General features: G+C 35.3%; 1 protein-coding gene across 5 annotated transcripts in view; it reads left to right on the top strand.

The window, feature by feature from the left end:
• The window catches only part of GATAD2A (GATA zinc finger domain containing 2A), a 220143-nt gene that overhangs the window by 64546 nt on the left and 132089 nt on the right, over positions 1-23508 (top strand). For all 5 annotated transcript variants that reach the window (XM_016432182.2, XM_007489203.3, XM_056822370.1 and 2 more), the window contains exon 2: positions 9025-9116. The gene's annotated coding sequence lies outside the window, so the exon portion shown is untranslated. The remainder of the gene's footprint in view (positions 1-9024; positions 9117-23508) is intronic.

Raw genomic sequence — 23508 nt, 5'->3', positions numbered from 1 at the left:
TATTTCCATATTGCTTGTGGCATGATAGAAGACATAATCACTAATACAATAGAAATCTCATGAAGGAAATATAGTGGAAAATGGCATGGTTTGATCTGTACTCAGATTCCAACACTTCTTTCTTTTGCTTTGGATAGCATTTCCATCACAAGTCCCTCGTGGTTGTCTTGGAGACTTGCTTTGCCAATAATGGTTTAGTCCTTCACAGTTGATCATTGTATATTTGTTACTGTATACATTGTTCTCCTGGTTGTGCTAACTAACTTTACTTTCTATCAGTTCATATAAAGCTTTACAGATTAATATTATTGTGGACCTTATTTCTATTTTCTTGGTTCTGTTTAGTTCACTCACCATTATTCATATCACTGATCTTTGAAGAAATGATTGGTGAACATCTAGGAAGGGAGATGGTAATTACAAAGCATTGGGATCACTTCATCAAGAACAGGTCATGTGAGACCAACCTCATTTCCTTTTGTTGACAGGATTACTAAACCAGTAGATGAAGGGGACAGTGAATATAATGTACTTAGATTTTTTTTAACAACAGAAAAAGAGGCTTATATAAGAATTTGTAAATTTCTAATATGTGTAGTTTGTTTTTAGAAAAATATTTTAAATTCAGTATTACTTCCAAAACTGCTCTATTTATTATTAATCTTTTTCATTCTGAACTTTTATCTCTTTTAAAAAAAAATTGGCAGCTAGGTGACTCAGTGGATTGAGAGCCAAGTCTAAAAGTTGTATGTGTTTACATTATTAGTGCTGATGTATAAATTTCCTTGTTTCTGCTTATTTTACTCTGTGTCAGTTCATATGAAACTTCCCAGGTGTCTCCTAAACCATCCCCATTGTTATTTCCTATAGCACAATAGTATTCTATGACATTCCTTTAGCTTTGTTCAATCATTCCCCCCTGAAAGATTACCTTCTCAAGTTTCTAATTCTTTGCTACCATAAAAGAACTGCTATAAATATTTTTGTATGATTTCTTTGGAGTATAGGCCTTGGGGTGGTATTGCTATTTATTTTTATTTTTTTTAAAACAATATTTTATTTGGTCATTTCCAAACATTCATTAGAGACAAAGATCATCTCCGCGCCCCCCCCCCCCCATAGCCGACATGCGATTCCACTGGGTATCACATGTGTCCTTGATTCGAACCTATTTCCATGTTGTTGGTATTTGCATTAGAGTGTTCATTTAGAGTCTCTCCTCAGATATTTCTTTATATTTTTAACAAAACTTTTGGTAAAGTATATTGTACTATTCTTTTTTTTTTAAATCCTTATCTTTTGTCTTACTTATTATTGATTCTAAGGCAAAAGAGTGGTAAGGACTAGGTAGTTGGGGTTGTTAAATAACTTGCCCACTGTCCTGTGGGCCCTGTGGCCACATTTGAATGTAGGATCTCATAACACTAGGCCTGGTGCTCTGTCCATTGTGCTACCTAACTGTCCCTTGTACTGTTCTCATGGAGAAGATCAAGAGATAGATTAGATGAAAATACAATTAGATTGATTCATAAATAGTTAATAATTGTGTCATTATCTCAGGAGGTTTCTAGTGGGGTACTCCAGTGATTGGTCCTATGCTGTTAACAATTTTTTTTATCAGTGACTTGGAGAAAAATGTAGATAATGCATCAGATTTTCAGATTATTGTAAACTGAGAGGAAAACTAATATAGCGAAAGATGGAATCAGGATTCAAAATTGTTTTGACAGGGAAGAATATTTGAACAAGTACAATAAGACAATTCATTAGAGATGGTGGATTCAAAAATTTTTTCTTCATAGGTACAAGATAGTAGGATTAGTATTTTGAATGAAGATGTGAGTTTTAGTGGACTTACTGTGAGTAAGCAATATGGTATGGCAGTCAAAAAAGCTAATGTAATCCTGGGCTGCATTAAAAGAGGCAGTAGTCCTATTGTACTACTCTCATTAAATTGTGAGCTCCTTGAGGGCAGAAACTATCTTTTACCTTTTTTTGAAAGCTCTCTGCTTACTCTAGTGCCTGGCATATTGTAGGTGTTTAATAAATGTTTGCCTGACTGATTGACTTACCCCATCAAACCTCATCTGGTATACTATGATTAGTTCTAGATGACACTTATCAGGAAGAATATTGATAATAAGCTAAAGATAATCTGAGGAGGACAACTGATATAATGAAGGACTGGAATTTTGTGTCAAATGATTTGTCTTGAAAGAACTAGATGAAGTTAGCCTAAATGAGACAAGAGAAGGGGACATGATGGCTATCTTCAAGCATATGAAAGACTCATATACAGAAGGAATGACTTGTTCTACTTACCACTTGGTCAGAACCAGAAGCAATGAGTGGAGTTTCAGAGTGGCCAGTGTAGGCTTTGAATATGGAAAGATTTCTAACTTAGCAGTGTCTAAAAAAGTGGAGTTGATTACCTCAAGAAGTGATGGATTCATCTTCCTTGAAGGTCAGATAGAGCTTGGATGTTCAGTTGTTGAATATGTTATACTTGAAATTACTTTTATGTTTGGGCTAAACTAGATACTCACTGAGGTCCCTTTAAAATATTAAGTTCTGTGTTGTCTTTTCATATTGCCTTTATTTTATTATATCATTTCTTAGGATACAATACTATTCCCCACATTCATCTCAGTTTGTTCAGCCAGTTTACCTATTAGATGAGTACTCACATGGTTTCCAGTTTTTTTTTTTTTGTTTCACTGAAAATGCTGTTCTCTTAGGACCTTATTCTTCTGTATCCTCCTTTGATTATATATATGTCCAGTGATAGCATCTCTTTTTCTTCATACTTGGTGAAATTGATATCCATTAGTTTCTGTGACTCTTGGTTGCTAACTTTTCTGGCAAATTGCCATTTTTCATGTTATGGTCTCTTGTTTTTTTGTGTTCTTAAGTCTGTTAAATAATGTACTCTTCTGACTTTATGGAATTTTCTTTTATTTAAAAATTTTATCTACTGCAGCTTATCTACATATTTCATAAAGATCTTAATCATAGAAGTTTACAGTTGACATATTTAGTAAGGATTTATATATAAGGAAACAGTTCAGATATATAATTGGCTAGTTCAAGATCACATTTATAGTAATGATAACTGGAATTTGAACACAGCACTCTAGACTACAAATACATTTCCCTTTTCTACTGAATCTCACAATTAATTTATTCTACCAAGTAAACCACAGTTGTTGTTTTAGTTCTTTGGAAGAAATTAAGCTTCTATCTCCTTGAGACCTTTTCCTTTCTCTTTTCTTTTGTCCCAGCCAGATACTTCATTTGACTCTTGACTGTACTATCTAATATCTCCAGAGTTCATTTCATAGGTAAATATTAGTGGGTTCTTTGATCTTTTAATTACCAGTTTTGAAAAAGAAATACTGTTAGTGAAAAGTTAGGACTTAAAAATTTTTTTTCAGATATTGCTATGGTCCCTGTTGATGCTACTTATCTTTTTTGTAGGTTAGTTCTTGAATGAACCTTTGAATGTAGAGAAATATTAGAGGTAAATGGTTACTTAGAAATTATCTAATTAAAATGCTTGATTTTTTTAAAAAAGGAAACTAATCTAGAAACCCTAGTGATTGAGAACTATTTGGAAATGGCAACCATCTGTTTAAGGTTATCTCAGAAATATGTTTGAGGTTTATTCTATTTCTTCCTTTTTTTAAGCCAGTTCATATTTTATTTAGTATTTGGATTAGTATGAGAATTAATTACACCATTAATATGTAGGGGCAGCTAGGTGGTACAGTAGATAGAATGCCAAGGCCTGGAGTCAGAAAGACCAATCTTCCTGATTTCAAATCTGACCTCAAATACTTAATTGCCACATGACCCTGGGTAAGACACTTAACTCTTTGCCTCAGTTTTTTTTTTTATCTGTGAAATGAGCTAGAGAAGGAAATGCCAAACCATTCCAGTAGCTTTGCCAAGAAAACCCCAAATGGGGTCATAAACAGTTGGACACCAATGAAAACCACTGAACCTGAACTTAATAGATCTTTTTACATCATAAAGAAGTTTAGAACTACTGATATGTATATATGAATGTGTTTGCATCTATCGATTTGCATGCTCATACACACATATACGTTCATATATTTATCAGATCCTTTGGCAATGTTATACATAGAGATATGACATTGTGCTTATGTCATATTTAGTGCTAATGGAAAAAACACAGATGTAATCCATTAGTAAAGAGTTATTATATGATGTTTTGTGACAAGCAGCCAGGAATTCTTTAATAAAATAAACAAATACACAGATGCTTCTGGATAGAAGGGGGTACTGAAGCACATATAGGGCATGTAATGATCTCTAAAGGACTTGGGGATTTTTTTACAGCACCCACTTCATGACCATTAAGCTGCCTCCAGTATCAGTATACACAAAAAATTGTTTAATAAATAGGAGGAGCCACTTTACCATTGCTCATTCCTAACTTTAGGAAGAGATTATTAGGATGTTTATAGATTTTATTATTTCAGCTTTATAATTGATATTGAATTACTACTAATCAAATGAAGGATTTGACTTTCTAGTGTTTCTTATACAATCCCTTAACTATTGCCATTTTTTTGGATAGTAAAGTGGCAGAATATTAAAAGGTTTTAATATTAAAACCTTCCTCTGAATCCCCCAAATTGTACTTACGCTTTTCTTTAAACAAGTTTCTCTTCATCAGGAGTCAGATTTATTTTCATGACATCTGAAATACCATATTGTCTCAAGACAAATTATATTGTTAGATTTCATTCTTCCATATAGACTCTTAATAATGATAGAAATTTGATGTATCCTCAAGATTTTTTATTATACTTTCTGCCAAATTTGCTGCATATAAACCAGTGACCTAGGGAGTATATAATCTTTTATCTTGGTTAAGCACCCAGGTTATTAAGTACTTTCAACTATCTTTGTAAACATCTTTCCCATCATATGAATTTTCATCAGTTCCTGAGTCAGGTTGAATTCAGAGAGGCTCCTGTGTCAGTCATTCACTCAGTAAGCATTTATTTAATGCCTTTTATATGTTAGGCACTGTGCTAAGCACAGAGGATAAAAAGAGAAGCAAAAGACAATCTCTGCCTTTGAGAATCTCACAATCTGATGGAATTGGACTTTGATACCTTTCCATATAGACACACTAAAGTTTCTAGGTTCCCCAAGTTCTTAAATGTAATAGATTGAAGGGTAGATACTTTTGTTAGGTAATTAAATTGAGCAGAAAGTAGAACATATTATTGCATATATCTGATCTGTTGCCAAATTTTGATGTTTCTGCCATTACACATTTCATATTTTTTTTACCCTGCTTCAGGCCCTTATGATGACTTCATAACCTGATCTCTTCTTTCTAGTTAAATCTTCTTATACTTTACTATTCTCTACAAATATTACCATTTTACTATACTTGCCTGTCACACCTGCGTACTTGATTTATATATTGTGCCTAGATGTCTCATGTTCCTGGAATGCTCCCCTTCTCTGTCCCTTAGCTCCCCTGACTAATTTTCACTACTCAGTTAAAATCTCACTTTTTGTAAGCAATATTTCCAGATTATGTGGGCAAGCTCCTTGAAGGCAAGGACTGTTTGCTTATGTCTTCATAGTTTAGCATTGTGCCTGGTACTATAAGAATTTAATAAATGTTTGCTCATGAATTATTGACTCTTGTCATCAGTGCCTTGAATACATTCTCATGTCTATTTTATTTTCCTTCTGGAAACTGCTGGAATTCATTTTTGTATGGGCTTCCTTGTATTTTTGCTTATCTTGGTATATATTCCTCTAGTAGGATGTAAACTCCTAAAGAACTTGGATTACTCTTTTTTTTCCCCCCTTGTCTTTTGTTTCCCCAGGGGGACTTTGAGTTAGAAGGTGCTTAATGTATATTAACAGTAGTTGTTTTTTCCTTCTGTAGGAATGGCAGCTCCCTCAAAGTTGTGACTCTAGTCTTTAACTTGATGTCACAATGCTCTGGACTCTCTGAGTGCTTAATAAATGTTTGTTGAAATGTGTGCATGTTGTTTTCCTTTACAGAATGTAAGTTCTTGGAGGGTGGGATTTTCTTTTTTTTTTTTTTCACTTTTTTTTCTTTGAGTACTAAATGATAAAATTGAAAGCAACTAAGTGGAGGATGGATTGGAGTGAATACAGTTTTTGAGGCAAAGAGATAAAGAAGGCTGTTGCGAGAGTCCAGGCTTGTGGTGATGAAAACCTGTCCTAGAATATTGGAAGTGTCAGAAGAGAGAAAGGAATATATTTGATAGAGATATTGAGAAGGTTTAACTAACAGAATTTGGCAAGTGTTTGGATATGGGAGAGATAAGAGAGTGAAGGATGATATCTATTTATGAGAGTTTAGATGATTGGGAAAGGATGATGGGACCAGGGAAAATAATAGGAAAGACGAGGATTTAGGATTAGATAACATAAATTTTTAGTAATTTGTGGGAATGGTGGAAGAGCCAAAGTTGGTATTTGTCAATGACCAAGTACAGGACAAGACAGTAAGAAACTTAAGGAGTAGAAGATAGTGTAGAGTAAAACTGTTTAACCAAGATTTCAAGATTGGGAAGTTAGGAGTATAGCCATATTAGAGTCATGGCCTGGGAAAGCTCTGAAGGGTGAAGAGTTGGTGGTCTTGGAGTGAATATAAAGAATATATTTCATAGTAATAAAGCCTAATTAGGGAGAGATGGAAGGATTAAAATTATGTTCAGATAAAGGAATTTTTGAGATTTTCAAGGTGGAAGTTAAAGTGGGCTAATGGCAAGATCAATGCTTCTTTCTCATTTCTTCCTCTTAAAGTCCTTAGCTTTTTAAGACTTAATTTTTAAGTCTCATCTAAAGCCCATTAAGGCTTAACTCATGTACTACCTTGAATGGGAAGATTTTCTTAATACACACCACCCCAAGTTGTTATATCCTTTCCCCCCTCATTTTGTATTTATGTATATCTTTGTTTTTCCCAACACTCAGCCCTGCTTGTTTTTCTCAACACTCAGCCCAGTGTTCATAGTAAACCTTTCCCTTTATTTATCTTCTTAAATATTCTTAATTTCCCCCAATAGAAAAAAGTTCCCTGAGGGCAGAGGTTGTGTGTCCACCTTCCAATGCTGCAAGTTGTCTTTGTTTCTCTAGGATCGGTCACAGAACTTTACATGTCCTGGATACTTATTGAGTAGAATTAAATTGTCCACGTTTGGGCTTAAAAAAAATCATAATGGGGGCAGCTGGGTGGCTCAGTGGATTGAGAGCCAGGCCTAGAGATGGGAGGTCCTAGGTTCAAATCTGGCAAAGTCACTTGACACCCCCATTGCCTAGCCCTTACCACTCTTCTGCCTTGGAGACAGTACACAGTATTGACTCCAAGATGGAAGGTAAGGGTTATTTAAAAAAAAAAATCATGATAAGAAACTATGTTTTAAGACACATTAAATAATAGTTCATATGAAAATACTATAAGAAGTCAAAGTAAATTTTGTATAGCTCCCTAAAAGACAATACAAATACATTTAAATTTCATAGGGTATTATTAGGTTCTAAAATAAGTGAAGATGTTTCCCTTTTGTAGCTGTTTGTTATTCAGTTGTTTCAGGAGCCTAAACTCTTTGTGACTTCATTTAGGTTTTCTTGTCAAAAATAGTGGAGTGGTTTGCCATTTCTTTTTCCAGCTCATTTTAAAGATGAGGAAATGGAGGCAAACAGGGGCAAATGACTTGCCTATGGTCATACAAGTAGTGTCTGAAGCCAGATTTGCTCTCAAGAAGAAGATGAGTCTTCCTGACCATGGTCTTATTCATAATCATATTCATTGACTTTAATGTGAAAGGAAAAAAATAATTTTATTCTGGTTTCTGCTCATTAGCCTGCCTTGAAGCTTTTGTGAAATGATAACTAAAGTATTGGTATTAATTTATCCTAATCATTAATTTTTCCTAATGTAGTGACCAGAGAATATCACAGGCAGAACCTTAGAGAGCATTGACAGGAATTACTTAAAGGGTAATATGAATGGACTGAAATCAGGATGCCTAGTTTGGCTCTTACTTTTGGAATTTAATAGTCATGTGACCATAGGTAAGTTCATTAATATCTGAATCCCATTTTCTCAATCTAAAATGAGTGTGACAATAAATACTTGTATTGCCAGTCTCTCTGTGTTGTGAGAAAAGCTTTTATTATTATTTAATACAAGTTCCCTTTCTTAATAGATCTGGAAACCAAAGCTCAGAGGATAAGTGAGTTGCCTAAGATCACATCTAGAGTTAACTCAGGAACAGGAACTAGTACCCAAGTTCTAGTAGGATTTTCTACCAAACTACTTATCCTGCAAGATCATATCAGCACTGAAACTTTCATCTCCTTATAAATCCCTCTTTGCCTCTGGAGCTTTTCTTTGGTGAGAGATTGGAGAGTGGACATGGAACATGCCCTCCCAGATTCTCCATTTTAAGGAGAGCCTGAGCCCAAGGCACTCTTCTTGGATTAAGTCATGATTTCCTTCCCCCTCTCCCAATTTCATTTTAGATTGTGAGTGAACTGTCATTTATTTGTCTTTGTATCACCAACACTTAGCACTGTACATGGCACCTACTAGGTGCTTAAATGTTTATGGACTAGATCCCTGGCTTGCTATTTCTAATGAGTAGACTTTTATTATCTACTATATATTTATAATAAAATATAAGCAAAAGGGGCAGCTAGGTGACTCAGTGGCTAGAGAGCCAGGCTAGGATATGGGAGGTTCTGAGTTCAAATGTGGCATCAGACACTTTCTAGGTGAGTGACCCTGGGCAAGTCACTTAACCCCAGTTGCCTAGCCCTTACTTGGTATTGATTCTAAAACAGCAGACGGTAAGGGTAGAGATAAGAAGATTGCTCAAATTTATGTATAAGACCAACAAATGAGAGAGACTGTCATTAGGATTTAAAATTATCAACAATCTTCACATCAGTGTAAAGTGATTTTTATCCTTTTATTTTCTTTTACTTTAGGTTCATCGACAGATTGAAGTTATTTTCTCACTGATTTAGCCTTCATATATGGCCAGCTGATGTAGCCAAGAGTTACTGCACATAGGAGTCAGGTAATTGTTTGACATCAACTTATACTTAATTTTTAGTGTAACTATTTGTAATTTTACCATTCTGAATAACAGATTTAGTATCACCAAAAGTATTGGTCATATTTAGTGAGTTGATTTTTTAAAAATCTATTAAGTGATTTTATTTTATATTAAATAAAACATATTCCTGCTCATATTATATCAGGTACTTTGTGAGGATTGATAATTTATTGTTTATTAGATTGGCCTGATGATAGTGGAAAGATCATTAATCTAAAGATCAAAACATTTCAAATTCTAGCCACTCTGTTACCTTATATTGATAGACAGAAAACATAGCTATCCAAAAGTGAAATGGGTTGACATTCTGCGCTAACAGCCATGCCCCCCCCCCATTTGTTCAAGAAATATGTGAACAATATGTTAATAATATGTTAATTGAGGACATTCTTGTTCAGGTTGGATTTGAATTAGAGATTCTTTTTTTAAATCCTTACCAGAGATTCTTTTTTTAAATCCTAACCCTTCCATCTTAGAATCTATACTGTGTATTGGTTCCAATAAGGGCTAGGCAGTGGGGGCTGAATGATTTATTTAGGGTCACACAACTAGGAAGTGTCTGAGGCGGGATTTGAACCCAGAATCTCCCATTTCTGAGCCTGGTTCTCAATTCACTGAACCACCTGGCAGGCCCCAAGGATTAGAGATTCTTAACCTAAAGTCTATGAACTTAAAACAAACAAAAAACTATTTCAGTGCAATAGGTTTCTTTTATAATCTTTTATATTTTATGCATTTAAAACATTCTGAGAAAGTGGTCTGTGATTCAAAAAAAGATTAAGAACCCTTATTTATATGGCATCTCAGATCACCTTCAATTCAGTGAGTCTGTTATTTACTAATTTTACGTTTTGGAATATTTTAAACATTCTCTGTCTTTAAATTTTTTATTTTTGTTATGAATTTGACAAACATCAACAATTATGCACATTTTCATAGACAGAATAGCAAAAGAAGCTTTGTATATCAAGCCAAGAATTTCTCTTTGCTGTAATTTTAAGTGTTTCATTGACATTCTCTTCTTTTAAAAAAAAATATTACTTTTGGGGAGCTGCTAGGTGACTCAGTTAGAAAGTCAGCCCTAGAGATGAGGTAAGATTTAAATAATTAATATATCATAATTTTTAAAATATATATCTCAAAATTCCTGTTTCCCTTGAACAAATTTCCCTCTCTATATAAAAGAATAAATGAAAGTTCTTCCTTGCAACTAATAAATGCAGCCTAGAGAAACCAATCTACACATTGAGTATATCAGAAAATGTATATTTTATTCTATACTTTATTACTTCTATGCCAAGAGATGAATGTGAATTATTGTTTTATCTTCTAAAGTCATGATTGGTCATTGCATTGATCATAGTTCTGAAATCTTTAAATTACTATTATAGTGCCATAGTCATTATATAAATTGGTTCTCTTTACTTACATCAGTTTGTATGTCTTCTAAGGTTCCTGTCTCTTTTATAATTTCTTATGGTACAATAATACTCTATTATATTCAGCTAGGTTATGTATTGGGTAGAGCATGTGACAAGGGAATCACTTTAAAAGACTGATATATATTAATTTAAGGTCGCCAAGGAATTCAGCTATGTAATTCCTAAATGAAAACTCAAGTCAGCAGTAAATCTTTTATGGAGTTTAATTACAATAGGAGTAAGAAAGGAATTAGGGATAGAGAGAGAGAAAAAGGGAGAGAAGGGAATAGGGCTTAAATACCCCTTCTGTTTAGGCTGGGCCAAAGGCCCAAGCCCTTGGATAGCTGGGGCAATGAAAGGAGATCAGTCCCTATTACTCATGTGACCAAAATGGAGAAACAGTCTCCGGGGCCCCCACCTTCAGCTTCCTTCAGAGCAAGCTTCTCAGAGCACACCGCAACCACTCCGGCCAACTCCTCAACCCCCCCTGATCTTTAAGGAAACCATCCAAATTACCTCCCCTCAGTTCTCACATCTACCAATCACTGTCCATCAATTTCCCTGTGCCAATGGAGGCTCTAGCTTAACCCAGGACCGCCCAGAGGCTTTGCACATGTCTGTTGAAGGTCATATTTTCAAATAATTAAATCTTTGCTCCTTTGCTACAGCCCTTTCTAAATCCTGTTAACCTGAGTAGGGTAGAGATTGGAATAATTAAATTTTGATCTAGGCTGCAGCCCTTACTCAATCCTGTTAGGATTGAATAGGGTGGAGATTGATTTCAAGTATCTCCATTGTATCAATTCTAAAATCAATCATGACTCAAAGAAATTCCTGTTCTATGCTTAAGCATAGGTCAAAGTCCTTTCCATTGTTCAGCAAAGGGTTTCTGTCCTAAAGTAATCTTAAGAAGGGAAAGAGAAGGAAGCTCCCATGCCAATGGGATTCACATTCCAATAGTCAAGACCCACTATCAATAGGAAATTTTTCAAGTATGAAATTTCCCAATGGTGAAATTTCCAACATTTATAAGTCTAAGAAATTTTGAGGTTTACAAGCACTAGACTGAAAAGTAGCAATACCTGAGTTTAAATTTGACCTCACATATATACTAGTTGGACAAGTCACTTCACATCTGTTGTTTGCCTAAGTTTTGTTATCTCGAAAATGGGGAATGATATTACCATTTACTTTTCAGAGTTGTTGCAAATGTAAAATGAGGTAATATTAATAAATGTATTGTAAACTTTAAGGTGCTATATAAATGCTAGCATTATTGTTATTATTTCTGTTGTTATTTTTATATGCCATTGTTTTCTCTTCCTTGTCCCAATTCATGGGGTCATCTTTTTGTTTCCAGTTCTTTGCTGATATGATAAAGTATTGCTTATATGCATTTTTATATCTACAGATTCTTTTTACCTCTTTCTTGAATATTATTGGGATATCTGTCTAGTATTGTTTCATTAAAGGTTATACATAGTTTAATTATTTTTTATCTATAATCCCAAGTTTCTTTTTAGAATGGTTGGACCAGTTTTCTTGGTCCTGTCAATACTGTGTTAAATGTACTTGTCCTCCTACTTTCTTTCTAGTTGTCATTTTCTTTTTTTATCATCTTAACTATCTCTAGGTATGAGTTAAGAGTATCCAAGTTGTTTTTAATTTTTTATTTTTCTTGGGATTTGTTTGAAAACTTCATTTACTTTGACCAGATATCTATTGAAGAATTACTCTTGTTCTTACTTTCTAGTATCTAAGATACATAAAAGATTCATTCAAGAATTTTATTGAATAAATTTGCTTTTAAGGTTTTTTCCTTTGAAGTGAAATAATAGTAAAAGATTTCACTTCAAATTTTCACTGCATTTAGTTTGTTATTGTAAAAACATTTCTATATTGGCTATGTCCAAAAAATGTCTCAATCTACACTCTGAATCTGTCATATGAAGTGAGTAGCATGTTTGATCATTAGCTTTTCAAAATTCTGGTTGTGTTGAATAGAATTACTGTCTTTCAAAGTTGTTTGTCTTTACAATATTGTCATCACTGTATTGGTGGTTCTGTTTCTACTCTAGTTCTGGTGCATTAATTCATATATGTCTTCCCAGGTTTACCTGAATTCCCCTTCATTTCTTTCAGTACAATAGTAGTCCATCACATTTATATACCATAACTTGTTCAGCCATTCCCTAGTTGATGAGTGCCCCTTCATTTTTCAATTCTTTGCCACTAAAAAAAGAAATGCTATAAATGTTTTTGTATTTCATTAGTTTATTTTGCATATGAGTAATACTTCCCTTACTCTACTCTCTTATTTATTCCAAAAATTCTGAATCTCTTATAATGAAGAATGCTATCACCAATAGAGAAAAGAATTGTTGGAGTCTGAATGTATCTCAAGGCATGCTGTTTTTTACTTCATTTCCCCCCCATGTTTTGAGGTTGTGTTTTTTTTTGTTTTGTTTTGTTTGGTCTGTGTTGTCTTTTACAACATAACTAAGATGGAAATAGGTTTTGCATGAGTGCACTTATATAATCTTTATCATATTGCTAGCTGTCTCAGAAGAGGGAGGGAAAGGTGAGAGAGATTTTAGAACTCAAAATAAAAAAAATGAATTTAAAATTTATTTTTATGTGTAATTGGAAAAAATGAAGTAATATAAATTTTATATATTTCATTGATATTAAAAAAAGTAACCCTCCCCCCACCCCTGGTTTCCCTATTGAATGAAATATATTTTGATGCCCAAATCCATGCATATGTGTGCATGTGCTTGCTCACATGCATGCATTCATTCACCTGTATATTCTTTTGATAAGTTCATATGATAATGAAGTTCAGGTGTTACCCATTCCCTACCTGTGAGGCAGGTTGATTGGGCACTGGACCTGGAGTCAGAAAATTTTGGGTTCAAATCTGGATTCAAACATTTACTAGCTGTGGGACCCTGGGCAAATCATTTAACCCTCGTTACCTTCATCTACTGGAGAAGGAAATGGCAAATCTCTCCAGTATCTTTGTCAAGAAAACTCTAAGACTTCTCTACTAATAGCAATGCAATGATCCAGAACAGTTTGGAGGGATTTATGAGAAAGAATGCTATCCACATTCAGAGGAATAACTGTGGGATAGAAACACAGAAGAAAAACTTGATCACATGGTTGATGGGTATATGATTGGGGATGTAGACTCTAAATGACCACCCTAGTGCAATTATCAATAATATGGAAATAGGTCTTGATCAATGACACATGTAAAACCCAGCAGAATTGCGTGTCAGCTACGGGAGGGGGGTGGGGAGAAGGGAGGGAAAGAACATGATTTTTGTAACCATGGAAAAATATTCTAAATTAACTAATTATATAAAATCTTCAAAAAACAAAACTCCATGGATGGTATTGAAGTGGGGTCACCAAGAGTGAGACAGGGCTGAACAACAAAATTGCCCCATATTGTATTCACTTCTTGTATGCTGTATGATTGTTTGAGATTATTCCACTCCCCACCTCCTCCTAGTGTATTTTTCCTTTCTTTCCACTTTTCTTTTAGAATCATCAAAATATAAAGCAACTATGCTCAGAATATCTGTCTAACTAAACACCCTCTATGACCCTTGATGGTCATTAACTTAAACTGCTAAATTCTATGATCTTGTCTGTGACTCTTTGGTTCTTGACTTCTTTCTTTCTGGCTGCTTGTGGTACATTTCTTTTGACCTGAAAGGTTTGGATTTTGGCTTATAATATTTTGGGGTATTTTCATTTTTAAGTTTTAGGAAATGACTGGTAGATTCTTTTATTTCTGCTTTACTCTCTGGTTCCAAGAGATCTGGAGAGCTTTCTTTTATCTTTCTTAAAATATTTCTTGGGATTTTAGATAGTCCAGTAATTCTCTTTTTTTTTTATACTTCTGTCTTAGAATCAATCTGAGTATTAGTTCTAAAGCAGAAGAGTAATAGTAAGGGCCTAGGGCAGTTGGGTTTAAGTGATTTGCCCAGAGGCATACAACTAGGAAGTGTCTGAGGCCATGTCTGAACCCAGGACTTCCTATCTCCAGTTTTGGCTCTATATTCATTGAGCAACCTAGCTGCCCCTAGTCTAAAAATTCTTAAATTTTTTCTTCTTGATCCACTTTTTTAAGGTTCATTTTTGTTATCAGATGCCTAACATTTTCTTCTATTTTTTCAGTCTTTTGAGTATCTTTTAATATTTCTTATTGTCTCATGGAGCCATTAACTTCTATTTTAGTTTTTTAGTCAACTTTTCCTTGGGTAAGGTTTTGGGGGTGTGTGCTTACTTTTTTTACTTACATTTTACTTCTTTAACTCTTCAGGAAGTACCTCTTCAACTCCAGCTAATTTCCCTTTTGATAGAAGTTCACTGAGGTCTTCTCATTCATTTCTATTAAGTTCACTTTGAAAATCAGTTTATTGTTTCTCTTATCAGTTGTTGATAATGTGACCTGATTCTTCTTCCAGTGATAGCCTAGTTTCTTGAAAGTTTGCTTTAGACAAATGAATAGGACTTGTCAGCATCCAGTTTGATTAAAGAACTGTGTCTTCTTCTTGAGTAAATGCTGCTGAGGTTTCTTTAAAGAGCCCAGGGTGCCAAGTAACTGTTTTGCAGCACAGAGTTGGGACACTCAGGTTGGAAGAAACTAATCCCTTGTTAAATTTATCAATGTAAGAGGAACTAGTGTCCCATAGAGACCAGTTTATGGACCTAGGGGAGTTCTGAAGTATCCATTAATCAATATTAAGAACCTAATTTGTGCAGGCCCATGCTAGGCTTTGGAGAAACAAAAAGCAACAAAAGACAAGTCCTGCCCTCACAGAGCTCACATCATAATAGAGGAGACAATGGGAACAGAGGGACGAGCGCGCACACACACACACACACACACACACCCATAAATAGGAATTCATTAAAAGAGAAAAAGCACTGGAATTAAGTAATAGGAGTTAAGGAAGGCTTCCAGGATAAGGTAGGATTTTTAGTTGATACTTAAAGGTCAGGAGGTCAGTAATTGCGAGTAGATGGGAGGAGGGAGGGCATTGGGGCCATAGCCAGTGAAAATGCCTAGAGCTGAGAGATGGAATATCATCTTTGTGGGACAGCTAAGGAGTTCATTGTCACTGGAAGGAAGTGTACCTGTTGGGTAATAAGAACCAGTTGGGGGGGGGGAAGGGAGAGATTGGGGGGAGAGTAAGGGAGAAGTAAGAGTGTGTTTCTCTGTGTTTGTGTTTGAAATATGATTGGCCTTGAATTTTAGGAAAATCACTTTAGTGGCTGAATTGAGATCATTTGAGTGGAGAGAGACTTGAAACAGGCCAACCTAACAACAGTCTAAGTGCGATGTGTTAAGGGCCTTCACTAGAGTGGTGACAGTGACAGAGGAGAGAAGGGGCACATATAAGATGTGCAGGCCTATTGATTTCACCTCTGCAACAACAGATTGAATATAGAGACTGAGAGAGATCAAAAAGTTCAAGATGACACCTAGGTTTCAAGGTTGAGAGACTGGGAGGATGATGTTGCCCTCTACACTAAAAGAAATGGTAAGAGGAGGTTTAAGGGGGAATAATGAGTTCCATTTTGAATATAGTGATTTTAAGATGTCTACTGTATGTTTGAAAGAGATATCTGGAAGATAGTGGAGATATGAGATTGGAAGTCAGTGGAGAGTTTGGGGTTGTTTTAGATTTGAGAATCATCAGCATAGATAGTAATTAAATCTCTGGGCACTGATGAGATCACCAAGTGAAGTAATATAGAGGGAGAAGAGATGAGTATTATCTACTGGCAAGAAGTCCAAATTTTGTTGAATGAGCTCTGAAAATTCACCTGGGGAGTCTGATATTCTTCCTGAAGAAGCTTCAAGGCCTTTTTGCACCTTTCTTAAATACTTTAGTATTTAAGTATTAAATGATTACTTTAGTATTTACAACTGGTATTGTGATTTTTGTTGATGTTGGATTCTTGATTAGAATTTTAAATGTCTCCCTAAGTGTCCCTCTATTATAGAAACTGCTTACTTTTGGTTTAAGTTAGACACTATTCATAATACTAAAGAACATTTTATTTATTTGCTTGTTAACAAATATATGTGTTTTATTTTTAATTTAGTAAACATAAAGGACACTTGCATATACAATGTAGATTATATGTGGAAACACTAACATCTATTGCATATTGCTTGCTTTTTATGCTAGTATAATAATTATACTTATTTGTGTATGCAGACATGACTTTGATGGCTATGGTAGCCCTCTTTCTAATTTCCTGTTTGCTTTTGACTGATTTCTTCTATACCTCTGAAGTGAAAGATACATTATGGTAGTTTCTCTCTTTTGGTATCATTTTTCCTGGTGCTGAAAAAGAATCTAGATTGTCTCTATTCAGGCATCAATCTAGAGCAGAATTCTTATGAATTGTTCTTCTCATTCTGTATCAATTCATGCAAGTCTTCCCATGTTTTGCTGAACTTTTTTTTTAATCTTTACTATGGCATTATAATATCCCATTAATATCATAGTTTGTTCAAAGAGTACTGTATTTTTAACAAAGTCAGAAGTGCTGTTTTTTGTAAAAATCTTGTTCTGCATTTGTTGATATAACATGATTTTTATTGTTTGTGTAATTAGTGTGGTCTATAATTTTTAAGATATTGAACCAACTTGGTATAAATCCAGTCTGATTTTTTAAAGCCCTGTCTTAGAATCAATACTTTATATTGGTTTCAAGGCAGAAGAGCAGTAAGGGCTAGGCAATGGGGGGGGGGGGGGTTAAGTGACTTGCCCAGGGTCTGTATAAGTCTGAAGTCAAATTTGAACCCAGGACCTTCCATCTCTGGACCTGTCACTCAGTCTACTAAGCCATCCAGCTGCCCCTGCAGTCTGATTTTAATATCTTATTGTAACATGTTTGCTGTTTTATTTAGTATGTTGCAATACATATGCTTTATTTTTGTTATTTGGTTCCCATCCTATCTCCTCCCTTCCCCCAATGTTTTGTCTCTTGTGTCCTTTTTTCCGTAAGTTCATAGGCTTCCAGTCTATTTACTTGGGATTGGGATGGCTTTTTTGGTGTAATGCATTTAACCACTACTGATTTTGTCATTTGTATTTCTGGTTTTAATAGAGGTGCTTCTGTCTTCTTTTAGTATTTTATCTAGAGTCTAGACTCTTTTTTTGGGGGGGTCTTTATGATAGGATATTTTGGAGAGCTGAGTTTCTCTACATATGATGCCTTGTCTTGGCACTTATGGGTCCAAATAGTGGTCAGTTGGGGTAGTCATATATTCTTGACTAAGTCGTTTAACACCTTAAAATTCAATTTCCTCATCTTTAAAATAATGTCATTGGATTAGTTAATTTCTGAAATACCCCTTTGGCCCTGAAATTCTGTGTTTTGAGGTAGATTTGTGTGAGAAAGATAATAGTGCACTTAGGTGAATTCACAACTATTTGAATGACTGGGCCTAAAGTCAATATCCAGTCTTATGTCATCTTGAAAGGAGTGCCTCAGGGTATTTGTCCTTTACCCTAGCTATTGCTTATTATTTTTATCATGAAGTTTAGTTGACATACTTTGCAAATATCAGGAATTCAGAAAAGGAGAATTAACACTGATTTCTGCATCAGGATTCAAAAAGATCTTGACTTTTTAGAATTAATAACCTAAATTGAATAAAATAATATTAAATAGAGTTAAATGGAAAATACTAATGAGTTTAAAAATAAGTTTTGTAAGTGGGTGATAGAGGGGCATAGTCAGACAACAGAGGATTTCAAGAAGAAATTAGATTCCTTTCTCATATCTGTTGTGGAGGTGATTCCTAACTAGCTCTCATAATCCTTAAATCAATGAATTTCCATTCTCAGTTTTCTCCTATATGATTTTAGTAACAACTTTTTACTTTCTAAACCATATGTTCAGCAAGTATAGTTTTTAATCACTGATTTCTCTGCAATATATTTGCTGTCTTATTAAATATGATTTTTTTAAACTTTAACTTTAATAAGGAAGCAAAAAATTAAAGACATGTTTTTGTGGACTTTGACTTTTGGTCCAATTTCAGTGATTTCCCAGTTTTTATTTGCATTGTTATGAGTGCCCCTTTTTACTGAAACAAACAAACAAACAACAACTCCTTATTGTCTTTGAATTATTAGTTGTTGGTACTTAACAAAATAAGTATTAGTCATCATCTTAAAATAGCCACAAAGAAGAATGCTTGTTACTTTTACAGAAGCATTGTGGCACAATGGCTAGAAACCTTGAAACCATGAAGACTGACATCTACTGGGCAAGTCACTGGGCCTCTCAGTGTTCTAAGCAACTCTCAGAGATTATTTTAAATGTTGAAGAAGGTGTGAACCTGCATTGGTAAAGGCAATTTCCTCATTTGTTATCAGTCCGTTCCTCCCCCTCCCCCAATGAAATTACTCATTCAAGTAGCTATCCCTATCCTACATCCATAAATAGAGGTTATTTGGGGGGGTTCACCCCCCTATTTTTATTTTAAACTAAGCAGTTGGGGTGAAGTAACTTACCATGGGTCACATAGCTAGGAAAAGTCTAGATTTGAACTCAAGACCTCTCATTGCTAGACCTGGCTCTCAATCCACTGAGCTACCTAGCTACCCACTGTCTTATCTTTTTTAAGTCTCCTTTGGGGTCTTGGCCAAATCCCTGGCTTGAGTCACTACTGTGGCATTTTATTGGAACTAGGCACCCTAACCAATACTGGTTCTGCTGACTGCCCCAACTTTTTTAGAACAAGGATTTTTTAAAATCATAGTTTAATTTAGGTTCTTAGAATTTTTTAGCTGAAAGAAACTTTTAAAACCATTTAATCTATTACTCATACTTTTCAAATGTCCTATAGTATATCTATTATTAGGGTGAGCTAGTGAAGATTTCATGGAAGCCTGCCATACTTCATTTTTAAGACTTACGGTCTGTCTTAGAATTAATACTATGTATTGTTCCAAGATAGAAGGAGTGGTAAGGCCTAGGCCAAATGATGGCAAATCTATGGCATACATGCCAAAGATGGCATGCAGAGTGTTCTCTTCCTCCTCTGTACTAGAAAGGCAGAGGGACTCAGGTGGAGCTCCTCCCCTCCTCTCCACCGTGGCATGATGACAGTTTTTTTCACATGTGAACCTTAAAATTTCTCAGACCCTACTTCATAAGGTTAGGATTGTGAACCTTAAAAAATTTCCCAGACCCTACTTCATAAGGTTGGGTTAAGAAAATTCCCCATTGGGACCAATCTCTATTTGGGCAGTGAAGGTACTTAGATCAGGAATGTGAGAACTCTACTTAGATCAGGAATCTATTCCACCCCTACTTAAGTCTGCCCTAGGGGAAGATAAAGTTGTAAACTCTTTGCTAAACAATGAAAAGTACTTAAACCCATACTTATAGTAAGACAAAAAGTTCTTTAAGTCATGCCTATTTTAGGACTAATACAAAAGGGGGCTAAGTACCTATAAAGGTCAGGCAACTTGTGAATTTACAAGGAACAAAGAGGTGAGAAACTTACTCAGAGCTTTCCTGGTGTGAATTACTCAAAAATTTACAGCGTCTTAGCTGTAAACTAAGAATGGTCTGTCCTTTGAAAAAAGTCTACTGTGATTGGTAGATGGGAGAACTTAGGGGAGGTGCCATAAGAGAAAATTCCCTATATAAGGAGATGACAGTCTCCTAAGTAGAGTCTCTAAGGAGGCTCTTGAATACAGTCTCTAAAGACGCCATTGGGAGAGAGCTCTGGAAACAGGCTCTAGAAGGCAGTCTCTTGAGACAGTCAGAAGAATCCCTCTCTGGAGAAGGATGGTTGGCTGTCCTATATTCTTGCTTGGACAGATCTTGTGGTGAGTGATTAAGGACTGACTGATCTCTCTCTTAAGACTCAGGTCTAGACCATGTTGGCTTAAGGCCCTTCATACTTATTCCTTTCTTACTCTTTCTCTTTTTCTTTAATTCCTCATTGTATTATTATATTATATATTATAGAGAATTTAAATTCTCTATAAAACCCAGTTGACTTGGGTATATTCATAATTGGAAATGTTTCCCTGGCGACCACCTTATATTTGATTTGAGACAAGACACTGTAGTGAAAACATATTTTCTGCAGTCACAATTTACTCATCCACTCTTTTATCTACAATAATTTAATTCTTCCACTATTTTAATCACTACAGTTTATGACAACCAACTATTTTAATTATTATAGTTTAAGACTACTCCAACTATTTTAACTCTTACAGTTTATGGCCTAAACCATTTTAACTATAACACACATCATTTGCCTAGCAGCCCAATGGGAGCACTTTTTCCCTCCCCTTTGTGGGGTAAAGGGTGGGACAGGGTGTGCCTGGCACTGGGGAGGGACACAACACTCAGTCTTTAGGGGGTGGGGTGGTCATGGCACTCCATCTCTAAAAGGTTTGCCATCACTGGGCTAGGTAATGGGGATTAGGTGACTTCCCCAGGGTCACACAGCTAGAAAGTATGAGACCAGGTTTGAATCCAGGACCTCTTGTCTTGAGACCTGGCTTTCAATCCACTGAGCCACTTAGGTGTGCCCCCAACCCTACTTCATTTAAAAAATTTCCCATGTGGCTGCTTTTCTGGATTTCATCATGTCTCTCCCTACTTTTTATGTATTGTCACTCCTCAAGAGTAGGGACCATATTTTGCCTTTCTTGATCCCCAGCATTCTTAATTGTTTATTGACTCTAAGGAACATTAAGATTGGTGAAAACTTCATAGTTGTTTGTTTGAAAATAAAATAAATGAAACCATAAGTAAATTGGGTAAACACAGAATAGTATACATGTCAGACCTTTGGGAGGGGAAAGGCTTTAAAACCAAGCAAGATATAGAAAGAATCACAAAATGTAAAATAAATAATTTTGACTACATCAAACTAAAAAGCTTTTGTACAAACAAAACCAATATAACTAAAATCAGAAGGGAAACAACAAATTGGGAAAAAATCTTCATAGAAACCTCTGACAAAGGTTTAATTACTCATATTTATAAAGAGCTAAATCAATTGTACACAAAATCAAGCCATTCTCCAATTGATAAATGGGCAAGGGAAATGGATAGGCAGTTCTCAGATAAAGAAATCAAAACTATTAACAAGCACATGAAGAAGTGTTCTACATCTCTTATAATCAGAGAGATGCAAATCAAAACAACTCTGAGGTATCACCTCACACCTAGCAGATTGGCTAACATAACAGCAAAGGAAAGTAATGAATGCTGGAGGGGATGTGGCAAAGTAGGGACATTAATTCATTGCTGGTGGAGCTGTGAACTGATCCAACCATTCTGGAGGGCAATTTGGAACTATGCCCAAAGGGCGACAAAAGAATATCTACCCTTTGACCCAGCCATAGCACTGCTGGGTCTCTACCCCAAAGAGATAATGGACACAAAGACTTGTACAAAAATATTCATAGCTGCGCTCTTTGTGGTGGCCCAAAACTGGAAAATGAGGGGATGCCCATCAATTGGGGAATGGCTGAACAAACTGTGGTATATGTTGGTGATGGAGTACTATTGTGCTAAAAGGAATAATAAAGTGGAGAAGTTCCATGGAGACTGGAACAACCTCCAGGAAGTGATGCAGAGCGAGAGGAGCAGAACCAGGAGAACATTGTACACAGAGACAAACACACTGTGGTATCATCGAACGTAATGGACTTCTCCATTAGTGGTGGTGTAATGTCCCTGAACAACTTGCAGGGATCCAGGAGAAAAAAAAACACCATTCATAAGCAAAGGATAAACTATGGGAGTGGAAACACCGAGAAAAAGCAACTGCCTGAATACAAAGATTGAGGGGACATGACAGAGGATAGACTTTAAATGAACACTCTAATGCAAATACTATCAACAAAGCAATGGGTTCAAATCAAGAAAACATCTAATGCCCAGTGGACTTACGCGTCGGCTATGGGGGGTTGGGGGGGGGAGGAAAAGAAAATGATCTATGTCTTTAACGAATAATGCTTGGAAATGACCAAATAAAATATATTTAAAAAAAAAAAAAAAATAAAATAAAATAAAATAAATTGTATTAAATCACCACAAATCAAGGAATATAGAGGAAAGGAATACTGAATTTAGCAGAATCATAGGGCTAGAAAAGATCCATCTAGAGCTGGAAAAAATCCTGGAGGTTACTAAATCTAGCTCTTACCATTTTATAGAGCTGGTAACTGAGACTCCCGTAATTTGTGAATTGCTTAAGAAACCACACAGGTAGTAAAGTGTTAGAGGAAGATTTTGATCCCAGGCCTCCTTTGCCAGACCTCTTTCTCCTATACTGGATACTATCTCCTTGACTATGACTAAACATCATGTTTATGTGGAACCAGTTATTTAATGATGTCAAGTAGGTTATTTATGCCTGTATAGTTAAGTGTTTATATTTGCAGTTTGGAGTTCACGTGGCTTGCTTGGATTTTACTTTTAGAAAATATTGAGAGATGTTATAATAAACTTGTGTAAAACCAGCAGAAAAAAGCTTTCTCAGTTAAATTTTAGGATTTCTTTTCGGTATTATTGACAGGATCCAGAGAATCTCTGTAGTGCCAGCAGTTGAAATGTTGGGTAAGAATGCTAGACTTGGGAGTCTGGCAGATCTGAATTCAAATCCTTCCCCAGACATTAGCTGTGTGATGCTGGCAAATTACTTAATCTCTGTCTGCCTCAGTTTCCTCTGTAAAATAATAGCACCTTCAAGTTAAAGATAGTTATGAGGAAAAAATGAGATAACATCTGTACAGCACTTTGTAAACATTAAAGCACTATATAAATGCTCAGTATGGTAATTATTATTGTTAATAATGATAAACAGGAATCACCAAAAATGTCCCATGCCATATGAATGAAAGTTTCTT

This window comes from Monodelphis domestica, chromosome 3, assembly GCF_027887165.1.
Source record: "Monodelphis domestica isolate mMonDom1 chromosome 3, mMonDom1.pri, whole genome shotgun sequence".
In the NCBI taxonomy this organism is placed as follows: Eukaryota; Metazoa; Chordata; class Mammalia; order Didelphimorphia; family Didelphidae; genus Monodelphis; species Monodelphis domestica.
The sequence above is the reverse complement of the archived record's forward strand: the minus strand, read 5'-3'. Positions and strand labels throughout refer to the sequence as shown.